At 44.1% G+C, this 15187-nt stretch overlaps 1 pseudogene; it reads right to left on the minus strand.

The window, feature by feature from the left end:
* Positions 1 to 573: 573 nt before the first annotated feature.
* On the minus strand, positions 574 to 12390 carry LOC135536266 (lipoprotein lipase-like; annotated as a pseudogene).
* Between the last annotated feature and the right edge of the window lie 2797 nt (positions 12391 to 15187).

Genomic DNA, 15187 nt, shown 5'->3' on the forward strand with positions numbered 1-15187 from the left:
TTAACCTCCAAAAGGTCTATAATGTATTAACGCAGCCATGTGTCGCTGGGTGAACTGCTGAATGTATACAATAGGTCTGCGTTGTAAAGGGCACCCTATTCATTATATAGTACACTACTTTTGACCAGGGCCCATAGTGCACTATATAGGGAATAGGGTGCCATTTGGGGTACATACTAGATTTCCTTCAATACGGTGACCTGGGTAATTGACAGCCTGCATAGTGTCCTGTGCTGATCGGTATTACCGTCAGGTGACTTGGATTTCACAGCGTTGTAACACAATTGGCACACAACAACAACAACAACAACAAAACGTGTTTACTATACTAATGTAAACATATTGCTCACATCCTAAACTTTGAATCCTTTAATTCAAAAACTATATCAGCTAAAGGGTTGACAAAGTTAATTACAATAATAAAAAAATATTTTATATATATATATATATATAGAGTAGGGTAGAATAGAGTAGAATGGAGTAGAATAGAGTAGGGTATATATATATATATATATATATATATATATATATATATATATAGAGTAGGGTAGAATAGAGTAGAATAGAGTAGGGTAGATATATATAGAGTAGGGTAGATATATATAGAGTAGGGTAGGGTAGATATTTATATATATATAAGGATATATGTGTGATAAATAACAATTCAGTAAGATATATTTGAATTAAAGAAACGTCACATATCTAAATACGCGATGAAAGGAACAAAGAAATCACACTGTCATGAAATTAATTCATCATCACGTTTTCAGAGCTGACTGTTATGAAGGAGAAAAAACTTACCAAACCGAGTTTGACTTCTCGATTGGAATGTTAAAACATGTATATTATTATAGAAACATATACTGTTTTTACACTGTTAAGTTGGACCCGGACTATGCTGTGTTGGCTCTCACAATCACAAACACTTCCACAGATCTTTGGCTGAAATCCTGACTTGAAATTTGAGAACGTAACTCGAATCCTTGATGCAGATCATGACCCCGGGGTACATAGAGGGTCACCGTATGGGGAATAGGGTGTCATTTGATACATACACATAACCAGAGGGTACACTCTTCTACTAACCACTTACTACAATCATATCTACAGTATTTGACCTCAATGCTCTGGTGATGGGGGTGACGATGACGATGTGGCAGCGTCGTTCAAGCCTTGTTTGAAGAAGCTGCCCTGCATCTTCAGTCTGTGGATTCTGCAAAACAGACACAAACACATAGGGGTGGCAAAGGAAGAATGTCATTGGTTGGGCTGTGACTGGGCGTGTCATATCCCTTTTCCTGGTCTGTGGATTCTGCAAAACAGACACAAACACATAGGGGTGGCAAAGGAAGAATGTCATTGGTTGGGCTGTGACTGGGCGTGTCATATCCCTTTTCCTGGTCTGTGGATTCTGCAAAACAGACACATAGGGGTGGCAAAGGAAGAATGTCATTGGTTGGGCTGTGACTGGGCGTGTCATATCCCTTTTCCTGGTCTGTGGATTCTGTAAAACAGACACATAGGGGTGGCAAAGGAAGAATGTCATTGGTTGGGCTGTGACTGGGCGTGTCATATCCCTTTTCCTGGTCTGTGGATTCTGCAAAACAGACACAAACACAAAGGGGTGGCAAAGGAAGAATGTCATTGGTTGGGCTGTGACTGGGCATGTCATATCCCTTTTCCTGGTCTGTGGATTCTGCAAAACAGACACAAACACATAGGGGTGGCAAAGGAAGAATGTCATTGGTTGGGCTGTGACTGGGCGTGTCATATCTCTTTTCCTGGTCTGTGGATTCTGCAAAACAGACACAAACACATAGGGGTGGCAAAGGAAGAATGTCATTGGTTGGGCTGTGACTGGGCGTGTCATATCTCTTTTCCTGGTCTGTGGATTCTGTAAAACAGACACAAACACATAGGGGTGGCAAAGGAAGAATGTCATTGGTTGGGCTGTGACTGGGCGTGTCATATCCCTTTTCCTGGTCTGTGGATTCTGCAAAACAGACACAAACACATAGGGGTGGCAAAGGAAGAATGTCATTGGTTGGGCTGTGACTGGGCGTGTCATATCCCTTTTCCTGGTCTGTGGATTCTGCAAAACAGACACAAACACATAGGGGTGGCAAAGGAAGAAATGTCATTGGTTGGGCTGTGACTGGGCGTGTCATATCCCTTTTCCTGGTCTGTGGATTCTGCAAAACAGACACAAACACATAGGGGTGGCAAAGGAAGAATGTCATTGGTTGGGCTGTGACTGGGCATGTCATATCCCTTTTCCTGGTCCCGTTAGTCACATGGCCAGGAAGAACTCTCTAACTATACTGAAACCAACCAATGGAAATAAGATACTTCTTTATGTTATCCTATAATATTTTATGTTATATTTGATTATTTTTTTTATGAGTGAATTGTCGTTGCACTGGTTTGTGGCTGTATATATTTTTTTCTTGTGTAATAAATTAAATCAACCGAGTCAGTGTCACCGAGTCTTTCACCTCTCATGCTTCCTGCTGTTCTGATCCTCTTTAGACTTGGTGAAGGTCACAGGGTCACCTCCTTGGACCAGGTGAGCAAACTTCCCATCACTTTCCGCTCTGAAAATCACCCTGCAGGAGAAGAAAGTCACAATCACCATCACACACACATACACTTAAAATCACTCCATTCAGCTCAACTCTGGAGAATCAGCGTGGATTGTTGACTAGAGTAGAGTTCAGTATAGCAGAGTACAGTAGAGTAGGGTAGAGTAGAGTAGGGTAGGGTAGGGTAGAATAGAGTAGAGTAGAGTGGGGTAGAGTAGGGTGGATTAGGGTAGAGTAGGGTAGGGTAGGGTAGAGTAGAGTATGGTAGATTAGAATAGAGTAGAGTAGGGTAGAATAGCGTATGTTAGGTTATAATAGAATAGAGTAGGGTAGGGGGAGAGTAGGGGAGGGTAGAGTAGGGTAGAATAGAGTAGGGTACAGTAGAGTAGGGTAGAATAGAGTAGAGTAGGATAGAATGGAGTAGAGTAGAATACAGTAGGTTAGGTTAGAATAGAATAGAGTAGGGTAGGGGAGAGTAGGGGAGAGTAGAGTAGGATAGAGTAGAGTAGGGTAGAATAGAGTAGGGTAGAATAGAATAGAGTAGAGTAGAGTCGAATAGAGTAGGGTAGAGTAGAGTAGGGTAGGGTAGAGTAGGGTAGAGTAGAATAGAGTAGAGTAGGGTAGGGTAGAGTGGGGTAGAGTAGAGTAGAGTAGGGTAGAGTAGAGTAGGATAGAATAGAGTAGGGTACAGTAGAGTAGAGTAGGGTTGAATAGAGTAGAGTAGGATAAAATAGAGTAGGGTAGAATATAGTAGAGTAGGATAGAATAGAGTAGGGTACAGTAGAGTAGAGTAGGGTTGAATAGAGTAGAGTAGGATGAAATAGAGTAGGGTAGAATAGAGTAGGTTAGGTTAGAATAGAATAGAGTAGAGTAGGGGAGAGTAGAGTAGGATAGAATAGAGTAGGGTAGAATAGAGTAGAGTAGGGTAGGGTAGATTAGAGTAGAGTAGGGTAGAATAGAGTAGAGTAGAGTACAGTACAGTACAGTACAGTAGAGTCGAGTAGAGTAGAGTATAGTATAGCAGAGTAGAATACAGTACAGTACAGTAGAGCAGAGTAGAACAGAGTCGAGTCAAGTAAACTTTTCAGCCCACTCTACTGTACTGTGTTGTACTGTACTCTACTGTACTCTACTCTACTGTACTCTACTGTACTCTATTAGAGTTAAGTCAATCAAGTAGTTCCCTAAGGTAAATTCATATGCAAGAGATACATATGGTAGACTGCAGTAGATAGATAAAAGTAGATGCTGACTTGGACTGGGTCTCTCCCGTTTTGACTCTAATCCTGCACCGGACCATGAACTCGCTTTGAGTTGAAGAAAGAGAAGTAGGAGTCACTGTCCCACTGCAGAGTGACTCTCAGCAGCTCTCCTAGGTCTACGTCAGTGGTCAGTAGAAAGGACACGGTGGTGTTGGTGGTCACGTTGGACCTGTGTTGGGGGGGGTTAGCATAGTTAGGTAACGCACATGAAATAAAACAACCAGAACTTTTTAAAATGGGGTGCTGGGCCAGAAATTATTATTTGTTTTGCTCTATCGTAAATCAGCAGTGCATGGGAATTACACACAACTTCACTGTACCATTTCAATAGACAATGTAAAGTAACAATGAAATAACTAATGTAAATCGACTGTAAATTAAACAGAAAATTAACAAAAAAAATACAGAACCAAGTACTAAATTGCAAGAAGTTGAATGTGTAGCAGAGCTGCTTACAGAAGGAGTTGGACGTCCTCCTTCTCTCCGTGGGTTCCATAAAGAGACACTATGAAGGGCTGCTCGTTCAGACTCAGGTTCTGCTGCTTGAAGACATGGAACTTCATCTGGTAGTGGAAGACTGAGGGTGGAGAACAGGACAGATTGTTTACGCAGCATAAACAAGAAGAATAAGAAGGAGAGGAAGGAGGAGAAGAAGAAGAAGAAGAAGAAGAAGAAGAAGAAGAAGAAGGAGAAGAAGAAGAAGGAGAAGAAGAAGAAGAAGAAGGAGAAGGAGAAGAAGAAGGAGAAGAAGAAGAAGGAGAAGAAGAAGAAGAAGGAGAAGAAGAAGAAGGAGAAGAAGAAGGAGAAGAAGGAGAAGAAGAAGGAGAAGAAGAAGAAGAAGGAGGAGGAGAAGAAGAAGGAGAAGAAGAAGGAGAAGAAGAAGGAGAAGAAGAAGAAGAAGGAGAAGAAGAAGGAGAAGAAGGAGAAGAAGGAGAAGAAGAAGGAGAAGAAGGAGAAGAAGGAGAAGAAGAAGAAGAAGAAGGAGAAGAAGAAGGAGAAGAAGAAGAAGGAGAAGAAGAAGAAGAAGGAGAAGAAGGAGGAGAAGAAGAAGAAGGAGAAGAAGAAGAAGGAGAAGAAGAAGGAGAAGAAGGAGAAGAAGAAGAAGGAGAAGAAGAAGGAGAAGAATAAGAAGAAGAAGAAGGAGAAGAAGAAGAAGGAGAAGAAGAAGAAGGAGAAGAAGAAGGAGAAGAAGGAGAAGAAGAAGAAGAAGAAGAAGAAGGAGAAGAAGAAGGAGAAGAAGGAGAAGAAGAAGAAGAAGGAGAAGAAGAAGAAGAAGGAGAAGAAGAAGAAGAAGAAGAAGAAGAAGAAGAAGAAGAAGAAGAAGATGAAGGAGGAGGAGAACCTAGATACTACAATATGGAACTTTGACGAGCTTTCTCAGTTTGATCTGCATTGTTTAGGAACACACGAGCCAGCTATCAATCAGATGTTTAACAGATAACACCAACCCACCTTTGAAGGGCATACTGGCGCCGGTCTTCAGGTACATCTTGGCGCTCCTGGTGGTGCGTATCTTGTTGACCCGAAGCCCATGTTGTTGCAGCGGTTCTTACGGCAACTGAGACACAGGCCCCTGTGAAAGCGTCTTTGGAGTTGCAGCGGTAGGCCATGCTTTGCTGCTGCTTGTTCACCAGCGAGTCGATGAACAGGTGCACAGAGCGCTCATGGGGCGCACTTCACGATCTGATCCATGTCTGGTTCAATAAAATAAATAAATAAATGCAGGGTATGACACAGGAGAGGATTAGTTATGAGCGATGTGTGTCGGACATTATGTTCACCTTCAGAACACCAATGCAGAGCGAGTGTCCTCTTACTACTAATCGCCACACTGTACTGTTGTGTTGAACTCCAAACTAAAGAACATCAGCGCTGTTTTGAACATTCTGTTCTGTTCCAGCATTAGTATGTTTTATCAACACGTAAAGTCTTGATGATGAGTTGGATAGAATCGGAAATGGCAATGTGCAACAGGCATGTCTGAAGGTCAATGAAAAACAGATTTGGAAACAATGATGTTCTCTTGTGTGTTTTTTGTCCTTCACTTGTGTAATGACAAACAAAAATCACTACAGTGTGAATCCAGGGTTGTTCGAGGAGGAGGCTAAGTCTGGTAAGTCTACTTTGATACCAGCTAGAGAAATCCAATAATTATATATGAAATTATATGACTGTAGATATAGTTCTATTAGACTACAGTGTGAGGGTTTGTGGGAGTTGGAGTTGAGCCTTGGTCTACTTACTGTAGATGCCTAGTTCTATAGAGCCCCACAGTGGAGGTGTCATAATACCCATAACACCTAGCGGTCAAACAGGGAAATGTTGTTTTTCCTCCGTTTATTTTTCCCATAGGGAATTTTAGAAATACTTCAAATAAGGGCTGATAAATATGTGTATGAGGCCCCAAAAATTTTTTGTATTTGATTTGATATTTCATGGGTATTATGACTCATACTGTGGTACTCTTGAACTACAGTGTGAGGGTTTGTGGGAGTTGGAGTGAAGCCTGTGTCTTCTCACTGTGGATGCCGAGATCTATTAAACTACAGTGTGGGATTGTGGGAGTTGGAGTTGGAGTGAAGCCTGGGTCTACTCACTGTGAAGGCCAAAGCTTCTCATCATGTCTACGGTGTGCCGGAAGGAGCAGCCTGGCTGCTCGGTTCCTCCGTTGGGGTAGATGTCCACGTGGCCCACGGGTCTCTGGATACCGATACTGAGATCTGGAGACCCCCTGGTGTTGGTGTGGAGGACGTCCACAAATGTTGCATCGTCAGGAGACAGGCGGTTTAGGTGCTCAGCGTATTCGAAGCGAGGCCCAGCCGGATCCATGCCTGACAGAGAGAGCAGGACAGGGGAGGGACATTAGAAGACTGGTATGTTACAGTAACTTCCAGTGGTAGAACTACTATATTCTGCTCTGTTGTTAATAGTTAGTTGCTACCGCATATATTCAGAACACTGTCAGCCTGCTGTTATGGTGTCAGCATGCTGTTATGGTGTCAGCCTGCTGTTATGGTGTCAGCCTGCTGTTATGGTGTCAGCCTTCTATTATGGTGCCAGCCTGCTGTTATGGTGCCAGCCTGCTGTTGTGGTGCCAGCCTGCTGTTATGGTGTCAGCCTGCTGTTATGGTGTCAGCCTGCTGTTATGGTGCCAGCCTGCTGTTATGGTGCCAGCCTGCTGTTATGGTGTCAGCCTTCTGTTATGGTGCCAGCCTGCTGTTATGGTGCCAGCCTGCTGTTGTGGTGCCAGCCTGCTGTTATGGTGTCAGCCTGCTGTTATGGTGTCAGCCTGCTGTTATGGTGCCAGCCTGCTGTTATGGTGTCAGCCTGCTGTTATGGTGTCAGCCTGCTGTTATGGTGCCAGCCTGCTGTTATGGTGCCAGCCTGCTGTTATGGTGTCAGCCTGCTGTTATGGTGCCAGCCTGCTGTTATGGTGTCAGCCTGTTGTTGTGGTGCCAGCCTGCTGTTATGGTGCCAGCCTGCTGTTATGGTGCCAGCCTGCTGTTATGGTGTCAGCCTGCTGTTATGGTGCCAGCCTGCTGTTATGGTGTCAGCCTGCTGTTATGGTGCCAGCCTGCTGTTGTGGTGTCAGCCTGCTGTTATGGTGCCAGCCTGCTGTTGTGGTGTCAGCCTGTTGTTGTGGTGCCAGCCTGCTGTTATGGTGACAGCCTGCTGTTATGGTGCCAGCCTGCTGTTATGGTGTCAGCCTGCTGTTATGGTGTCAGCCTGCTGTTATGGTGTCAGCCTTCTGTTATGGTGTCAGCCTGCCATGATGTATTAGAACACATGGTTCAAGGTACAAGCCTTCTGAAAGTTATATAGCAGTCTTTTGGGGGTTATAAATAGTCATTTCAAGGGGTTATAAATAGTCATTTCAAGGGGTTATAAATAGTCATTTCAAGGGGTTATAAATAGTCATTTCAAGGGGTTATAAATAGTCATTTCAAGGGGTTATAAATAGTCATTTCAAGGGGTTATAAATAGTCATTTTGAATGTTAGAAATAGTAATTTTGAGTGTTAGAAATAGTAATTTTGAGTGTTAGAAATAGTCATTTTGAGTGTTAGAAATAGTCATTTTGAGTGTTAGAAATAGTCATTTTGAGTGTTAGAAATAGTCATTTTGTGTGTTTACTTAAGCAGTGATTGGCTGACCAAAGTGGGGTGACTGCAAATTGATAGGCAACAAACCATTATAACTGCTATAGGGAAGGAACGTAAATACCAAAAAATAATTCAGGGCAAACTTGTATATCTTAGGTTTAGAACAGAGCCTAATGACACAGTAGTGATTTGGTTGATTGACAGATGGACAGACACCGTGAGAGGGCTGGGTCCTACCCAGAGCCATATACTTCTCTGTTATATATATTTTTTGGTCCTATCCACCAGTGATATTACTCTGTTATCTGGCTGTGGTCTGGTCCTATCCACCAGTGATATTACTCTGTTATCTGGCTGTGGTCTGGTCCTATCCACCAGTGATATTACTCTGTTATCTGGCTGTGGTTTGGTCCTATCCACCAGTGATATTACTCTGTTATCTGGCTGTGGTCTGGTCCTATCCACCAGTGATATTACTCTGTTATCTGGCTGTGGTCTGGTTCTACCCACCAGGGGGTCCCTGAGTTGCAGAGTTGAGGTGGATTGAGAGATGGTTATATGTCTCTATTGGTTCTACAGAAACCTCCTCCCACAGGCATCATACGAGGGATGAGAGCATCTAGTCCTACCCACCAGTGATCCTGTTGACCTTGTTGTTGGTCAGGTTTCCAGCTACGCCAGCCACGTGTGCTCCCAGGCTGTAGCCCAGCAGGTGGAGGTTCTTCAGGTCATACTTCAGATCCACCTGAGGGGAGGTATCATTTACTTTTTACAGATGATTGGTGTATTTCAGATCCACATAAATAACTGCACATTTCAAGTAAGAGACATGGATGGACACATGGATTATGGTTCTGGAATTATCAGTGTGATAGAACAGTCTACTATCACATCAAACTGCGTCGATCGCCATTGCTAATTCTCTCTCTCTCGCTGATCCTATTGAATTAATAGGGATTCTATACGGATTTCTAAGATTAAGAGGTACTGTTATGGGAAGAAATTACGTCTACTTTCGCCCTTGTATAAATTCAATACATTATCCTTACAGTAGCGTACCAAAACGGCATCATGATCAAACCCTCACCTCCAGCCAGTTGATGAGCCTGGCCACATCCTCTCCAACCAGCTTGGTGTTGGCAGCAGAGTTGGTAGTGGTGCTGGGCCAGTCCAGCCAGTCCACCACTATAACGTTGGCATTGGGCACACGCTCAAACAGGGCCGCTACCAGCTCGTGGATCCAGCTCGCAAACAGACCTGCCACCTGGAACACAAGGCAGGAAGATACAAGTGTATTAGGGATGACTTACAGAGTCGTTAGTGAAACCCTCAAAGCCACACTATTCCCTATGTACTAGACTTCTAACCAGACCCTATGTAGGGCAGTACTAACCAGACCCTATGTAGGGCAGTACTAACCAGACCCTATGTAGGGCAGTACTAACCAGACCCTATGTAGGGTACTACTAACCAGACCCTATGTAGGGCAGTACTAACCAGACCCTATGTAGAGCAGTACTAACCAGACCCTATGTAGAGCAGTACTAACCAGACCCTATGTAGGGTAGTACTAACCAGACCCTATGTAGGGGTACTACTAATCAGACCCTATGTAGGGCAGTACTAACCAGACCCTATGTAGGGTACTACTAACCAGACCCTATGTAGGGCAGTACTAACCAGACCCTATGTAGAGCAGTACCAACCAGACCCTATGTAGGGCAGTACTAACCAGACCCTATGTAGGGTACTACTAACCAGACCTTATGTAGGGCAGTACTAACCAGACCCTATGTAGGCAGTACTAACCAGTCCCTATGTAGGGCAGTACTAACCAGACCCTATGTAGGGCAGTACTAACCAGACCCTATGTAGGGCAGTACTAACCAGACCCTATGTAGGGCAGTACTAACCAGACCCTATGTAGGTATTACTAACAGACCCTATGTAGGGCACGTAGGGTACACTATGTGGCAGCACTACATTAGGGCTACTGTTTAGTAGACCTGGGCTGATGGTGATGTCATTACTGTGGTAGAACCCATGTTGCTGTAGGACATCTGTGTTGTCTGTTGGTGGTATGTTGATGTGCATCATGTAACAGCATATAACAGCATGTAACAGCATGTAGCAGCATATAACAGCATGTAACAGCATGTAACAGCATGTAACAGCATGTAACAGCATGTAGCAGCATGTAACAGCATGTAGCAGCATGTAACAGCATGTAACAGCATGTAGCAGCATGTAACAGCATGTAGCAGCATGTAACAGCATGTAGCAGCATGTAGCAGCATGTAACAGCATGTAGCAGCATGTAACAGCATGTAACAGCATGTAACAGCATGTAGCAGCATGTAACCTCATGTAGCAGCATGTAACAGCATGTAGCAGCATGTAGCAGCATGTAGCAGCATGTAGCAGCATGTAGCAGCATGTAACAGCATGTAGCAGCATGTAACAGCATGTAGCAGCATGTAGCAGCATGTAACAGCATGTAACAGCATGTAGCAGCATGTAACAGCATGTAACAGCATGTAACAGCATGTAACAGCACGTAACAGCGTGTAACAGCATGTAGCAGACAGCAGTGGTAGCAGTAAGAGAGACTTTACTATTGTGGCTTCACAAACAGATCTTAGACCAGGATACACTCCTGTTATCCAGCTGATCTGGGACCAGTCTACACTCCTGTTATCCAGCTGATCTGGGACCAGTCTACACTCCTGTTATCCAGCTGATCTGGGACCAGTCTACACTCCTGTTATCCAGCTGATCTGGGACCAGTCTACACTTCTGTTATCCAGCTGATCTGGGACCAGTCTACACTTCTGTTATCCAGCTGATCTGGGACCAGTCTACACTCCTGTTATCCAGCTGATCTGGGACCAGTCTACACTCCTGTTATCCAGCTTGATCTGGGGACCAGTCTACACTCCTGTTATCCAGCTGATCTGGGACCAGTCTACACTTCTGTTATCCAGCTGATCTGGGACCAGTCTACACTTCTGTTATCCAGCTGATCTGGGACCAGTCTACACTCCTGTTATCCAGCTGATCTGGGACCAGTCTACACTCCTGTTATCCAGCTGATCTGGGACCAGCCTACATTGGTGTTGGTGACCTGAGACCAGGCTAGATTCCTTTTATTCAGGTGATCTGAGACCAGGCTACATTCCTGTTATCCAGGTGATCTGAGACCAGGCTACATTCCTGTTATTCAGGTGACCTGAGACCAGGCTAGATTCCCGTTATTCAGGTGACCTGAGACCAGGCTACATTCCCGTTATCCAGGTGATCTGAGACCAGGCTACATTCCTTTTATTCAGGTGATCTGAGACCAGGCTAGATTCCCGTTATTCAGGTGACCTGAGACCAGGCTACATTCCTGTTATCCAGGTGATCTGAGACCAGGCTACATTCCTGTTATCCAGGTGATCTGAGACCAGGCTACATTCCTGTTATCCAGGTGATCTGAGACCAGGCTATATTCCTGTTATCCAGGTCGCTACTTACCGACCAGCCATGTATGATGGGCGAACGGGGGTAAGTTGATGTTGAAAACCACACCGTGTGACTGTATTCTTATCGCCTGGCACCAGGTAACACAGATCCTCCTCTGGCTCCTCGACTGAACGCACTGAGAACTTGGTCTCTATATCAGTGTAGTCCAGTATCCAGTTTGTACCGTTGCCTGGAGGGACAGAGGGAGAGATTGAAGACATGATCCCCACTTTGTATCAAGTGTTTCAAAAACATTTAGTATGTGGCAATTAATGACCTATTATGCTGACAGATACAGGAACATTATAGGCACAGATGTTATAGACACCGGTGTTCGAAAGCACTGAGGCATAATGCATATTCTCATGAGTTGAAAAGCACAAACGGCCCTTAGGGGCTGTAGAGGTTGAACCAGAGAGCGTAGTCATTCCTCTCTCAGATTGCAAAATTATAAAATCATCCCAAACCTCATAATTTGCAATATTTTGTTTCGTTTAAAAACATAATATGCTACATATTTAAATATTAATACGCATTCATAAAAATATGGTTATAATGTACAGGGTTCATGTACGATATGAATGTGTCATGATTTCGTGAAATCTCTTCTAGCCCATGTGTTCAGGTGATCTGGGATCAGGTACACTCCTCTTATCCTAATAAAACACCAACAGGTTAGTTCCGAATAATGAACTGTCTGGCTGTCAGAACTCAAAACAGGTTAATGGAAACTGCCTTCATGGAAACTGCTTTCATGGAAACTGCCTAAATGTATTAGATTTTTTACATAACGTTTGTATTCAGAATAATGCATTAATTAATTTGAGAGAGTAAAAGAATCGTCCAGCTTACTGAGAACAGGAGTTTCAGTGTTGAAGAGAGACTCACATGATGACTTGATACAAATCCCAATTATGATCAACCAGGAGATTTCTTTTCCCTTAGTACAGTTGATTCAATATAATTAAAGAACTTTCCAAATTGAAATAAATTGTTTGTCATGTATTTTACTGCTTGTAAAAGTCTATTTTTGTAAAAGTTGTCCAACTACGCAAAATATTCACTTGAACTTGAAGGTTTCAAATGGTTTATTTATACTGTCCCCGTAGACGCATGCAAATCCAACCCTATTTCTATTGGTCTAAAACATGGGCAAGACGTGGACAACCTTCCCAAATGGGGACAATGTCAACAAATCACGTCTGCTTCAGGACTACTGTTCTGTCCCGAGTACTTACCTGGTATTGTACACTAACTGTGTATAAAAATACACACACACACACACACACACACACACACACACACACACACACACACACACACACTATATACAAAAGTATGGGAACACTCCTTCAAATTAGCAGATTCAGCTATTTCAGGCACACCCATTGCTGATAGGTGTATAAAATAGAGCTCACAGCCATGCAATCTCCATAGACAAACATTGTCAGTAGAATGGCCTTACTGAAGAGCTCAGTGGCTTTCAATGTGGCACCATCACAGGATAACACCTTTACAAGTTAATTTGTCAAATTTCTGCTCTTCTAGAGCTGCACTGGTCAACTGTAAGTGCTGTTATTGCGAAGTGGAAACGTTTAGGAGAAACACCTGCTCAGCCGCAAAGTGGTAGGCCACACAAGTCCACAGAACGAGACGGACGAATCTGGGTTTGGTGGATGCCAGGAGAACGCCACCTGCCCCAATGCATAATACCAACTGTAAAGTTTGGTGGAGGGGGAATAATGGTCTGGGGCTGTTTTTCATGGTTCGGGCTAGTCCCCTTAGTTCCAGGGAAGGGAAATCGTAACGCTACAGCATACAGTGACATTCTAGACGATTCTGTGCTTCCAACTTTGTGGCAACAGTTTGGGGAAAGCCCTTTCCTGTTTCAGCATGCCTCCGTGCACAAAGCGAGGTCCATACAGAAATGGTTTGTCGAGATCGGTGTGGAAGAACTTGACTGGCCTACACAGAGCCCTGACCTCAACCCCGTCGAACACCTTTGGGATGAATTGGAACGCCGACTGCGAGCTAAGCCTAATCGCCCAACATCAGTGCACAACCTCACTAATGCTCTTGTGGCTGAATGCCCACAGCAATGTTCCAACGTCTAGTGGAAAGCCTTCCCAGAAGAGTAGAGGCTGTTATAGCAGCAATGTTCCAACATCTAGTGGAAAGCCTTCCCAGAAGAGTGGAGGCTATTATAGCAGCAATGTTCCAACATCTAGTGGAAAGCCTTCCCAGAAGAGTGGAGGCTGTTATAGCAGCAATGTTCCAACATCTAGTGGAAAACCTTCTCAGAAGAGTGGAGGCTGTTATAGCAGCAATGTTCCAACATCTAGTGGAAAGCCTTCCCAGAAGAGTGGAGGCTGTTATAGCAGCAATGTTCCAACATCTAGTGGAAAGCCTTCCCAGAAGAGTGGAGGCTGTTATAGCAGCAATGTTCCAACATCTAGTGGAAAACCTTCCCAGAAGAGTGGAGGCTGTTATAGCAGCAATGTTCCAACATCTATTGGAAAACCTTCCCAGAAGAGTGGAGGCTGTTATAGCAGCAATGTTCCAACATCTAGTGGAAAGCCTTCCCAGAGGAGTGGAGGCTGTTATAGCAGCAAAGGGAGGAGCAACTCCATATTAATGCCCATGATTTCAGAATGAGATGTTGGACTAGCAGGTGTCCGTATACTTTTGATCACGTCGGTGTACATCACCTTTAGTTTATTATATAGACCACTTACTGTTGTTGTAAATATTAGTAATGGCTAATATTGTATTCATTGTAGAATTACTCACTTTAGCAGACAGCAACATATATTATTGTAATAATATGTCAAAAATAACATATAATCATAATTAATATAATTAATCATTCAATTTTAGCCTATCCACCCTTTTCTAGTTCAACCCCCACGCCCCCTACTCAGACAGTCTGCTAAACTTCCCTTTTTCAGTTCAACCCCCACGCCCCCTACTCAGACAGTCTGCTAAACTTCCCTTTTTCAGTTCAACCCCCACGCCCCCTACTCAGACAATCTGCTAAACTTCCCTTTTTCAGTTCAACCCCCACGCCCCCTACTCAGACAATCTGCTAAACTTCCCTTTTTCAGTTCAACCCCCATGCCCCCTACTCAGACAATCTGCTAAACTGCCCCTATTTAGTTCAACCCCCATGCCCCCTACTCAGACAATCTGCTAAACTGCCCCTATTTAGTTCAACCCCCATGCCCCCTACTCAGACAATCTGCTAAACTGCCCCTATTTAGTTCAACCCCCATGCCCCTACTCAGACAATCTGCTAAACTGCCCCTATTTAGTTCAACCCCCATGCCCCCTACTCAGACAATCTGCTAAACTGCCCCTATTTAGTTCAAACCCCCATGCCCCCTACTCAGACAATCTGCTAAACTGCCCCTATTTAGTTCAACCCCCATGCCCCCTACTCAGACAATCTGCTAAACTGCCCCTATTTAGTTCAACCCCCATGCCCCCTACTCAGACAGTCTGCTAAACTTCCCTTTTTCAGTTCAACCCCCATGCCCCCTACTCAGACAATCTACTAAACTTCCCTTTTTCAGTTCAACCCCCACGCCCCCTACTCAGACAGTCTGCTAAACTTCCCTTTTTCAGTTCAACCCCCACGCCCCCTACTCAGACAATCTGCTAAACTGCCCCTATTTAGTTCAACCCCCATGCCCCCTACTCAGACAATCTGCTAAACTGCCCCTATTTAGTTCAACCCC

This window comes from Oncorhynchus masou, unplaced genomic scaffold, assembly GCF_036934945.1.
Source record: "Oncorhynchus masou masou isolate Uvic2021 unplaced genomic scaffold, UVic_Omas_1.1 unplaced_scaffold_5852, whole genome shotgun sequence".
Taxonomy (NCBI): Eukaryota; Metazoa; Chordata; class Actinopteri; order Salmoniformes; family Salmonidae; genus Oncorhynchus; species Oncorhynchus masou.